Here is a 12,775-nt window from a genome sequence, read left to right as displayed (position 1 = left end):
TATGAATGTCACACAGAGAAATATTTCCAAAAAGCAGTACAAAAATGTCAAGGACACTGCTATGACAGAATTTTTTGGAAGACGGTATGATAGCTCTAGTTTTTGCTAAAAGATAGTTCTTTTTTGGCTAAGCAAATTGTGTTTTGTCTATCTATGCTGATAATGTTTATGATTTAGTCCTACACATCTATGACATGCTGGCCCAAAATACTTCTGTGTTCTTTCACAATGATCTAGAAGCCTTTTCCATGTAATCAGCATGGAATCTCCCAGAGACAATTTACTACATAGCTTTTCAGAGTGAAGTGAGTATAAATTGATATTTTTGTCCTAATACCATCACATACATTTCAGCTCTTGTCAAACTGGATCAACCCTTTGTAAACATTTAGACAATTCTGAAAGAATTTGTGCCACCCATACTTTTTGCCACAAATATATTATCATATTTTGATGAGAACAACAGTCTCTATACTGCTTCTCCCTCTCAGAGAAAACAATCATCAGATCAGATCAGGTAACAATTCCAATTTTTTTTCCTAGGCTCTGGTGCCTAAACAGAAAAAAGCTTCAAAAGCTCGAACACTTGCATGTACTTATAAGCTTATGTCCTGGGGAAGCAGTGTACTGTAATTATTCTTTTTTCAACAGCTATTGATTCCTTCCACATTGGTCAATACTTATTTAATTCCAGAGGTTTCTTGGTTGTTGCACTCTATTTGGTATAAGCCATTAAATGTGATCCAGCTGACCATTTGTCTGAATGTCCTTGAGCTTCACAGTGAATCAAATAAGCATTCCCTAAACAATCTTGTATTTCCACTGAAAACAAAATAGATGCAGATTCTGGTAAGACTGAATCACCTTTTTAATTAAAATGTGAGTTATATTAAAGAGATGAGGCTATAATTACTGGAACTTTCCTTGCAAAATAGTTTTCCAATTAAAATAAAACAACTAATGCATAATAGAAATAGATTTGATCTCTAAAATTAAGGTTTGGGTCTCCTTTCTCTTTTGTAAGAAGACTGGCAGCTACAAGGCTACCAGCACCTTCTGAATTTACACTACGTAGGTGCTCATGCTCTCAGATTAAGGTTTGATTTCCTCTACAAGGTATATGATTTTTAGCAGTTACAACACACATATGCAAGAGAAAGACAGCATAACAGATGGAAACAATAAGTTACACTGGCCGCACTGTGGGGGCCCAAGGTTTGGTGTATTGTGTGCTGTTTACTGTCACACAGAAGTCATTCTATAAAAGTCCTTGGGACATTTGGATAAATAAATCTGAGCAAATGTGTAGTTGTTGACAGAAAGAGGGTTAGTCCTCAAGCATCTTTGAAGGATGTAGTTCACACTAAGATCTTACTCTCATATTTTAGTTTTAAATGCCAGCTATTTCTATACATTTCTGCTTCCTCATCCCTAGAACTAGCAAGTTTACCTGTCTTGTGTTTATGGGGTCTGTGACAAAACATCAAGATAGCTGGGACACATTTAACTTTTCCTTCTCATTTTAAAGAGGAAAAAGGAAACTCCTTTTGTTAATCTATACCCAGCTCCAGAGGCACTGTATGAAAAGTCCAGTAACAGCTCTGAACTTCTCGATCACAAGACACATACAGTCCTCCACAGTGATACTGCTTCTGCTGCGTAACCCTAACTAGTATACATTCTGCTGCATTTCTCTCCCTTGTCTGTGATAGTTTCATGACTTCATAGGCTCTTTAGGTCTTTCTCCTTTGGCTCCTTAGGAGACAACAAAAAACAAAAAAAAGAATAGGGTTTTTTTGCTTGTTTCTTGTAGATAGACAACAGCAGTAAAAGCAGAATTAAAACAAACAAACAAACAAACAAAAAAACCAACCAAACAAAAAGGCTTTTGTCAAAAGCCTGATCTAAGTCACTACCAGCTGACAACTAATGCAATGAGGACATCAGTAGAAGTATGGTAGAAACTTAGCAACAGCATCCATACAGAGCAGTATGAGAATAGAAATTGTATTCTATTTGAGAATACAAATAGATTTATCCTTCCTTCTCCTGCTCTCACTTTTCTGGATTTTAAGAACACATGTAATGTCTTCAGGCACAACAGCGTGTGTTAGCACAGAATTCACATGAGTACATACCAGCAATGTGTAGCACTGCTCTTCACTGAAAGAACTGAGAAGAGCAGTCTTTACTCAATATGATGAAAGAGCTTCCCTTATCCTTAAAAAAAAAAAAAAAAAAAAAAGCCATTGATAGTTCATTTTTTCATTGGCTAATTAGAAGATGTCTGGCAAGTTGACAAAGAAATTATAAATTTTAAACAGCTTAAAGAGGTGCCAAGACATAAAGTAGTACTGATTTATCTGTGGCTGAGGGATTACTATTTTCCCTACTCCTGACCTGATGCAAATTTTCCATTTTTTTAGAAAGACTCGCTGAAAAATTGGCCTAGATTAGTACGCCCCTTAAAACAAGTATTGGCTTTTAAAAAAGAAAACAAACTCATATTCTGACTTATTTTTGACTACACCCTGGTATGGTCACAATTTTATCAGAGAATTGTTATTTACCAGAGAATATTGCTAGATGATGATCTCTGTAAAGACTAAGAAGGAAGCACATGAAAGTTGAACTATCTTCCAGTCATACGGTGATTACAGAGGCATTTCAGAGGCAGTGAAAACAATGAGCTGGGATACCAAGTGAAGACCATTTGGCAAAGCTTCATTTGGAAAGATTCAGTGTCTGCACAGTCAGCTCTGTGCAGGCTGAAAGGATAACCAGGACAATTTAGTTCCAGATCCAGCCAGGCATTTAAGGACATGAATAGTCCCATTGAACTCAATGAGATTACTCACTTACTTGAAGTTAACCACATACTTAAGTATCTTTCTGAAATGGACGCCTACGCTTGCAGAACGGTAGTAGCAAACTGGTTTGCCGGAGACTGGCTAAGAATCAGCTTTGTAATGTTTGAAAAGTCTCTCAGAGCTTTCCCATGAAAAGGTATGTTCCCCCACCGCACTGAACTGCCAGGATAGCTAGGGGCTAGTAGGTAAAACAATTAAAATAGTCCTTTGCCTTGTTCTTTTAAGAAGATTATGCAGGAGCATAAAGCAACCTTTTCCACTTTGCCCTGTGTGTCAAGATTGCCAATTGTTTTCTGGACTTGATTTTGTCATATTTGAATCTTAATGAGTGAGCTTATTACTGTAGCAAATCGTACTCCTGGGAAGCACTTCTAAAATTAAATTAAAGAACAAGTGCTGATTGATTTGCAAGATTTGCAAAATGTTATTCATGTCGGCTGTTTTTCAAACAGGCTAAAATAACCTAACAGCATTATTCTAGGAGTTTGAAAGAAAGTTCCCTATCACTGTCAATGATCAGCCTCTCAGCTGAAAGGAATTGAAGCTGAAAGGGAAGATGGTACTATTTATTCTTATTTAACCTCAATTAGAGCAACAAAAGAGAGAAATCAATGTCCATGCTTCAGCATTATGAAAACAAAAAGCTCCAAAAAAATACAGAAGTCATCCATTTAAAATAATTTTAAACACCAGAAGGACAATGAGCCTGTACACAGAACAGAAACCTGCTTAATTTCCAAAATGAGGCTAAGAAATGACTATGACTTGTTAATCTGAAAAAAACCCCACCATTCTATACATAAAGGATAAAATACTTGGAAAACATGAAAGTTTATACAGTACATCATGTTTTTCTCTTAGAGGATGAAAGTCACAAGCCACGTTAGAGAATAAGATACCTACAGCAGAGAACAGTATTTTGTCAATAGGAAAAGGTAGTCCTTGGTAAAGTTATGTGGTTTCAGGTACTCTGGACTTTATTCCAAACTGTACTTTGAGCTCCCCTCGTTATCAGGGAAAAGTGACAAACCTTTGTACCATATTGTTCCATATCAAAAACACAGATAATTCTTCATTTTTAAAAATAATTTCTTCATGGCAAAGCCTTGTCTTCCTTACCTGCTACTGTGATGCTTTGGCACAATAAAGCCCTATTTTGTATACAAACTGCTGAAACACAAAAATATAGACTATTGCTGAATTAAGAAATTACCAAACCTATAAACTTTGTGCCATCACCACTACTTTTTCATTAATAAAACTCTTTTTACTGAACTGGTTAACACAAATCAGCAGCTGGCAAGGCCTGCAGTGCAGTTCTGAGATAGGAAGATGGGTTGCGTAGTGGCCAGTTCTCTCTCTGCCAGGATTCCTTCCCTGAGTGTTGAGAGATACAGGTTAAGGTTTCTTCCAGGCTTTTCCCATGGTGAAAAAGAAAAGTGGTTCGGGATAAGAGGTAGATAAGGCAAACAAGCTGTAGCATTTCAAGGGGTTCATTAAATTATCCCCTATATGTGTAGAAAGAGCCAGTGAAAAGGAATGATGGCTTGTGGTTGCCCCGCGAGTGTACATAGCCATGAGATCTGCAATGGTGGAAAGGAGATGGAATGGACAAATGAGATGCAACACTTTTTCTGGTTCCTGTCTTTCCTGGTGGATTCTGCTTTGTGCTCTTGGTTCTCAACCACCATCTGGAACCCACACACCATCAGCATCTTTTGTCACTTGCTGTGTTATAATTTTTTACCTCCTCTCTCTCTCCAACTCCTAATCTTTCTTGCTAAACAGTTCTCTTCAATATCATACATATGCCAACAGCCTCTGATGTTTAGCATCACATAATCTGGCACTGATGGAAAGGTGTTTTCCTTTTCCAGGCCTGTTGTGAGAAATCCCAGCAAACCAAGCTGTAAGTTTACATCTGAGAACATGGCTTCTGTCCAAAACATGTTATGTTTGTCAAAAGTGTCTGAAGCCCTTTATTATCACGCACTGGTGAAATGATTTGCCTGAAGGGGAAACAGAGCATTAATAAACTGAATGAATTGCACATTGTTCATGATAGACTGTAATGATACAGTCTTCTGTGTACTGTACATTCCAGATACCACCCCAGGTCCTATCTGATTAATGAATATTCATCTGTATAAAAACATAAAAATCAACTGGGGATTGGTAGCACAAATCAGCCATTCCTAGGTTGCCTCACTGAAAGCATTTCCCAGGCAAGATCGTATAGTCTTAAACCATGAAAATATGTCACATTTACATTGTCAATGGCTCAACAGCCTGATGACATAGCAAAACTGGCAATTCAGGCTTTAAATGTTTCTGCCATAACATCAAGATTAACATCTACATAGAAATGTGAAGTAAACTAAAATTGTTCTTTTTATTGCCCTAATTGATTGCCATACTAAAAAAGCTGAGGACTTGGATGTTGCCTTGTAAGTCCTATACGATTTTTTAACTCCTTGAGAAAAAACCAGTAAATTTCTGTCTTTCTAAATGATTCTTACATCTTTATGAAATAACAAGAGCTTAACAGTCTTGCTGGAATTTTGTTGGCCCAAATGAGAATGGCAAAAGAGCTCTAGATTTTATTATATTATGGATTTATCATATTTTGGAAAAGAGAGATACAAAATTCAAATTCACATTGTGCAAAAACGTAAGGAAACCTTGATACAATGACTTCTCCAGTAAATTGCTTCAAGCTGAGTTTCTTGTATGCTTATTTAAAGGTAGAGAAATGTCAGCATTGTAACAGAAAGTCCAACTCCAGTTATGGTGTTAACAGTTTAGTATTACTCAGTGAATGCCTTACTGGCTCTGACAGCCAAGCACTTGAAAATACAGATAGAAAAAGAGAAGGTATTTGATTTCCTAACCTATAGACTGTAGGAATGTAAGGTTTTTACCTTACCATTCAGGAAGGAAAAAAAACAACCAAAAAAACAACAACAAAAGAATCAAAAAAACCCCCAACACAAGCTCCATAACCCACCGTCACCAAACATTTACCCAGTAGGAAGTCTCCATAAATACTGTATCAAATTCCCTGTCCTTTGTAAGGTTCACCTCCACAAATCCATTCAGATTTTAATTGGCTTTCAGGACCATTGCTAATGAATACTTCACCAGGATCAGCAGCTTACTCTGTTTATTCAAATTGTTCTCTCCATATTCACTCCTTTATTTGTGTGTCCCAGTTTACCAAGAAACTACACTCCCTGGAGAGCTTACGTTCTCCCTCCCCCTCACAAAACAAAAAACAACCCCCCAAAACCTTTCAGCAAATCCAAGGGTATAATCTGAATTTGAAATAATTTCATAGGAAAAAGTATCAGTATTTTCATAACATTTTTGGTGGTATCTTTCTCTTTTACTTATGCTTCCACATAGTCATCAATAAATCACAACTTTCCTGTTACAACCTGAAACTCATCCTTCACCTTTCTTCAGTTGCAAAGTAATTTAAGCTACAGGATAAGTGGAACGATAAGGCTGAAATCCCTAGGCTTACATTATTTTTTAAAATAGAATTATTACGTAAAGGCCTTTCTCAGCTCTACCTTTCCTGATGACGGTGGTCTGAAGAAGCAATCTGCTCTATGGAAAGTTTAAAACAAGTTGGTAGCTTCCTGTACAGCACTATGATTCATTTTGGAAATCTCTATGCTGATAACAGCATGTTGAATAGCAAGAAGTGACCCAGCAATGACTTTGGGTGGCTTCACGGGCTGAAGCAAATATTTACATTACTTCAGGCAATGGGGAGGTGGGTGGCACAGTGAAAGCCATATTTGTCCTACGGATTATGTCACTGCTCCAAACACAGCCTCTCTGTGCAAAAACCCGAGGAGCATTTTAACTACCCTTCTCCTCCCCCATCATCAAAACATTTTTAGGATTACTTGACTGTGCAAATTGTGTGAGACAGTCAGTTGTCAGGGAACAAAGGGCACTGTATTCCTGTGGGAAAGAGACGGTCTTCTGAGCAATAAAAATTCTCAGAGATGCACAAAAAGTAAATAGGTTCTCCCTAATTCGACATTTGTGATAACAACTGAGCAGTTGATAGCTTTGCCTGAATAATTTGATTCCAAAATATATAACTATTGGGAGAGTCCTCTCATGTTCAGAGGAAAAGCCTGCCTTTTAGAAAAACAAATGGTACCAACCATGAATAAGATAAAGTTCTTAGAAAATGGATAAGGGGAAAATAAATACCAAATATTCCTGTGAAACATTTTTTTAAATTATTATTCATGTACTACTTTAAGACAACTATAGCATTCTATCTTCAAACATGTGAGCAGTCCCCTGGAAATCAGTCTTAGGGCTAGAGTGAGCAATCTAGGAAGCCAGGCTACCAAATGCTAGGTTCATTAATTTTTTTTTCCTTGGTTTAACAAACACTTTTAGGCAGAGTTGAGAAAATGGTTTATGATGGAAAATGCAGAGGAGGCATTCAGATTTGTTTTCTATGTGTACAGCATTTAGGCTGCCTCCTGCAAGGTTGGTCATAGGTCAGATCTGTCTTTAACCTATTGAGATCCACTATCATTTGGATGCACACAGGACTGGGTGTGTTAGTAACTATTCTGTCATTGTCTCTCTTCCTTCCCTTCCTAAAGAAATGTTTATTGTTTTGTTGGCTTTTTGTTGCTTTGCTTTTGGTTTTGGTTTGGTTTTGGGGTTTTTTTTTGTGTCCCCTGCTCAAAAAAAAAAAAAAAGGAAGCACAATCACTTTATTACAAATACTACTTTATGTTTTATTTCTTAATTCTGATTTGCCTAGTAAGTCATGCACTATTGTTTAGACAAGCGGTAAGATGATGGGAACATTTCTGAGAGAAAAACTTGAACAAAGGATTAACCAAGCCATTTTCTACAAATACTCTCACATATAGCATTCGTTGTTCTCCTGTTATGTTGGTTCTTAGAATTTAATTTGGAATGCTAATAAAAATTATATTGAGCATAAACAATAAGATTTTATTTAAAATGAAATTGGCCAACAATAAACAGTTAGTTTACAATTAAAATTTCTAAAGTTTAAAATCTATTTTTTAAATCAGTATTTGGGTGCATTCTTTTAAGGGACTACTATTTGCTCTTACAACAACTTTGAACAGTTGTGACTAAACCTCACATAATGCCATCTGAAGAAAAATAAATTGCTTTTTATTTTCAGGTGGTATAAAATGCTGAAGAGAAACACAGCCTACTGCTACGACACGTACCTACCTGAAGAGAGTTTCAATTTTATTGTGTAGATAGTTTTCCTTTGAGTTCATTATTCATAACCAAAATTTATGCTGTTCTAATAATATTTTCCTTCACAAAATCAAAGCAGTATCCTTTCCAAATGAAAAAGGTTTCAGCGTTCTCACAGGTTTCCAGAAAGTGACTGATACAGTGATCATATGAAAGGGTTTGAATTTATCATAATGTTATAGTTGTGGGCTACAAAATTTTGGGCACAGCAAAGCTGACAAGTTTGCACTGAGAGTAAGTGTGTTCTACAGTCCACAGGTAAAAGCATGATTTCAGCTCTGGGCTTAATCTGCTGCTTTCTTTCCGTGTGGATGTCAATATAAAAACAAGGTAAAAAAAATATAATTGAGCAGAAATACCAACACGGTTTCTACAGCCAACTTTTTTTGAGGGGAAAAAAAACCCCCAAAGATAAATTATGTTACCAAGCTTTATTCCCAGGCATTTGTGTCATGTAGTCACCTAACAGTAACTAAAAGATCTGTTCAAACATGTTTCTTTTGGTACTGAGCCAACAAAACCAGGAAAGACTATAGGGAACAGTCAGCCCTGAAGACCAGACAAGTTTGCTGGAAAAGCACACTTTTAGAAAGGCTTCATGAAGATCGTTTATCTTATTTGTGGTATGCCATAGCATAGAAAATTCAATGAGGAAAAAAAAAAATTGTTTTATTTTCACTCTGGATATACTTAATAGATAAATTTAATCTCTGACCAATGGAAAGGTCGAGTTCAGGTAGCATTTATCTCTAATTTATGTGAGAGAGAAGCTTCTATTTGTTTTAGAACAGGATGCTATAGTAAATTCATAGCTATTCTGAGAATGACAAAATTGCTGTAACAGAGCACATTTAAAGTGAAACAAAGCCTCCTTTGCTGCAAGGTCATGGATGCTTTCTACTGATCTCATGCTTATTATGTACGTATTAATTCTCTATATCAAAGACACATCTTTTAGGCTTGGTTCCAGAAGTGTTGGCAACGTGAACACTAGCGCAGGGTTTTTAGACAGTTTAGTAACTGCTTAAGATTACTAAGTAACTACCCCCCCGCCATCCCCCCTCCCAAGTTTCCAATGGATTATATACCATGGCATGAGATGTAGCTACAAGGTGTAACCAGACATTATTTCAGACTGCACTTCACCCACCTTGATTAACCAGTTCTTTTTTTCCAACGGGAAATGCAACGAAAGGCTTTTGAAACATCAAACTTTCAAACATTTTGACAGCACTTTCAGCGTTTTACCATTCTCTTCAAAAGACAGGACTCATTTTAACAAGATACACCACGTTTCTGCATTTTTTAATCATCCTGTTTCAATTTGCAGGATAATGGTAGTGCACCTTCAAAGGCGATGCCTGTTCTGTCTTCAGCATCCCAGTACAATGTTTCTGGCCTGCTGATGGATCCACAAGCTCCTGCTTGGTTCTCCATCCTCTCACAGCATTTGTGGAGACACAGCCATGCTACCTTGAGATCAGTACTACAGCCAGCAGATGGCAGAGAGATTTCAAAGAATTTTCATTTATCTTTTGAAAATGCAACAAAACTTCACAGCTAGGCTGTCTTGGTCAAATATTTAAAGCACAATGGTTTTCAGATTTGCAAGTTTGAATGTTATTTTTGTTTCTTCTCCTTCAACAGTTTGTCAACAAAAGCACATCCATTTACTAGCTGGTTCCTATTATTAGCAGGTAACAGTTATTTTAAAATAGAAAGCGTATAAAATCTATCATTTTGACTGCCCCTTATTTTCTTGGAGTTACACAGCTTACATAGTGGAATGTCTTTCAAAAACAAAACTTTAGCAGTACGGAAATAAGAACAAACTGGGTATTGCTTATTGTCTGTGATTTCACAAATTGTCTTGAAATTGGAAGCAAACTACGTGACAGAAGAGCCAAGATGATAGAAAATGACAGAGAATAAATGAATTCTATTTGCTATTTTTCCACTTTTTTTTTTTAATATGCTGCTTTTATCTATTTGAAAGAGACATAGCTTTTTAAAGTGATTTCAGATACCCTGCCCTATACTGCCGAGTTATTTTTTTTTAGTTCTGTAAATCAGAAAAAAAATATTGCAAGGACACTCAAGGGAAAAAAGAACCCAGCTCTACAAAATGCTAGAAGAGGGCATCCAGATCCCTTTTGACATGACAAAACCTTTGCAAGACCAAGGCGAAACAAGTCAAGAGGTGTGTGGAAGAAATATGTAAACCCTTTAAAAGCAAAATTAATTACACAACAGGTACCCTTTTTTTTTAAGGAATATTGAACATCTTGCATTGCCTAAATAGTAAAGTTTCATTTGAGAGTTATTGGATTCATTTAGGAAATAATAAAATTTCATGGTCTGTCTAAAGTAGGAAGTCAAGAGTAGATTATTATCTTTTTGCTATGAAGTCCTATTAATACAGTAAGGGAATGTAAGTAAAGCCTAAATCTTTGAAGTTTTTATGCTTCAATAATAAAAACCAAGGTGTTTATGTTCCTGGATATGAGAAACATGCACCTGGAAATTCTTGTTTCCTTCTAAGAGTCTCCTGGAATCTCTCTTTTGTCATTTGTACTCTTTCTGTACATCCAGTCAGCAGACATATAGGAATAAAAGCTTCTAATCACATAGTTTTTATTTCACCACTTCTTGTAGTAGGGTTTTTTTTCTGCCAGCTTTGATTCCCAGTTAAATGAACTTTTTAATCACAACATGATACATCTATCCCTGGTGTAATTACTCTTTATCCAGTATTACAGTGGTGAGTAGGTGGGTGACAGCTACAGCCAGTATTTTCCTTGAAGTAATTTCAGCATAACTCTAGTGGCTATTGCAGAAGGTATGTTAATATTTTTTGAATTTCCTTCATAGCAGAAAAATTTTATCTGTGTCTTGGTCTACTGCCCAAAATCTCAGTTGGAGAAGAAAAGGCTGTATATATTGCACATTCATTACATTCAGAGGGAGTACACATCCTGATGTTTAACTTTCATGCCAAGCAATAAAGGTAGAAACACTTTAAAGAGTCAGAGTTTTATACCAGGGAGCTAGTTCTGTTCCCTAGATTCAAATAATTTAAAGTAATAAAACCTATTTTGAATTCACAGTTGATATTCTATTTAATGTCACACCAAGAAATTATTTTTTACAAGATTTTTTTTCCTTTTTTTTTTTTTTTTTCTCCAAAATATGTCCAGCAGTAATAAGCTAGGGAAGGATTGAAAAAACCTGAAAATGTTAAGTGAGCATTTGAAGGCTTGCCTCTGTTTTCCTTCAAGCTATCTGCAATATCTTGGTTGATCTCAGAAGTTGGAAATGAGAAGCCTCATTCTTGATAACCACATATTTCTTCACTCTATCTCAATAAATCATGATGTTTGATGCAAAATATACATACCTTGTCTTTTAATTCTGGGGGACAGAGACATCTACTGTATTGAGAAGCAATGGAGCTAACCACAAAGCACAAACTGCCACTTCAAATTTCTTGAGTTTTTACCCTTTCTCCACATTCGATGTTGATCAAGGCTGGACAAGAAAGATTCATGGAGACATGTTTTGAATGAGCAGAATCTTACTGGACTATTACTTTCTCTCAAAATGAACCAGACCAACATATGCTGACTGCTGCATATACTAGCTTTAATCCTTCAGAATGCATAAAATGTATTTTGAATAGGGAGCCTGTATTATACTTGGCAAACACTAGTTTCTTCAGTGAGGGAATTTCACGATTTACTGGCAGTAGGTATACAGACAGGGCAAGACAGGACACTTTTAGATGATGTATCAGTATCAACACCTCTTTCATTATCTGGAAACTGGAAATACACATCCATTAATCTGTTAAAGTGTACAGTTCCATTCTATTTCTTTTATTTTTATTCTTATTTCTTCTTTACTGGAGAAGGTTAAAAACCTTGTTTATTTGTTATTTTATTATTATGGCTCAAAGCCGAGACTTCTCACAGAGCAGTTTCTTCCTGTTTTTCTTCTCACATGCTTCCAATATGATCGACTAGCCATACCTCTTAACCCTACCAGTAGGCATAAAAAGGTTAAAGGAGACTCTTATTTGTAAAACAGGAAACAAAAACACAGCAGGGCAACACTCTCTTTTAGTAATATTTGGTAAAAGCAAAATCAACTTGTTAAGGTTGGGGCTTCTAGCTTGTTGCCTCTTGTAAAAAGTTTCACCAGTGCTGTCCACATCCCACAACATTTCAAGGTAAAAATTTTCAAAAATTCAAATTGTGTTTTTAAAGTAACTCCACTGAGGACTTTCGGATCAGAACCCAAACTATTAGAATTGGGTATTTTTATTGTGGGATATGCCCTTCATTTTTTTAAGGGATACAGACTATGCCTATAAAATAGTAGGTTCAATGAAAATGAAAGGTTTAAAGCACAAAACATGAAATATACTCATAGGCAGAGCTTCTAGCACTGGAATGCATCACTGCAAGACACCAATGAAGCACAGAATTTAAAATCATAATTAGACAATAAGGATGAGAACATTCAAGATGAAAGAAACCCCAGAGAAAAGTTTAGGATATTTTATATTCCAAGTGAAGACAGCCTAACAGAATCAAATATCATTGCTTACAAAAGGAAAATTA

The 12,775-nt window shown here is 36.1% G+C and overlaps 1 long non-coding RNA gene across 1 annotated transcript in view; it reads left to right on the top strand.

Annotated features, from left to right (window-relative positions):
• The window catches only part of LOC114016339 (uncharacterized), a 41,775-nt gene extending 29,014 nt beyond the window's left edge, over positions 1-12,761 (top strand). Inside the window, exon 4 of the long non-coding RNA XR_003560747.2 lies at positions 9,484-12,761. This is a non-coding gene — a long non-coding RNA (uncharacterized LOC114016339). The remainder of the gene's footprint in view (positions 1-9,483) is intronic.
• The last annotated feature ends 14 nt before the right edge of the window (positions 12,762-12,775 follow it).

This window comes from Falco cherrug, chromosome Z, assembly GCF_023634085.1.
Source record: "Falco cherrug isolate bFalChe1 chromosome Z, bFalChe1.pri, whole genome shotgun sequence".
In the NCBI taxonomy this organism is placed as follows: domain Eukaryota; kingdom Metazoa; phylum Chordata; class Aves; order Falconiformes; family Falconidae; genus Falco; species Falco cherrug.
Note: the sequence above shows the minus strand (reverse complement) of the source record. Positions and strands in the feature narration are given on the sequence as shown.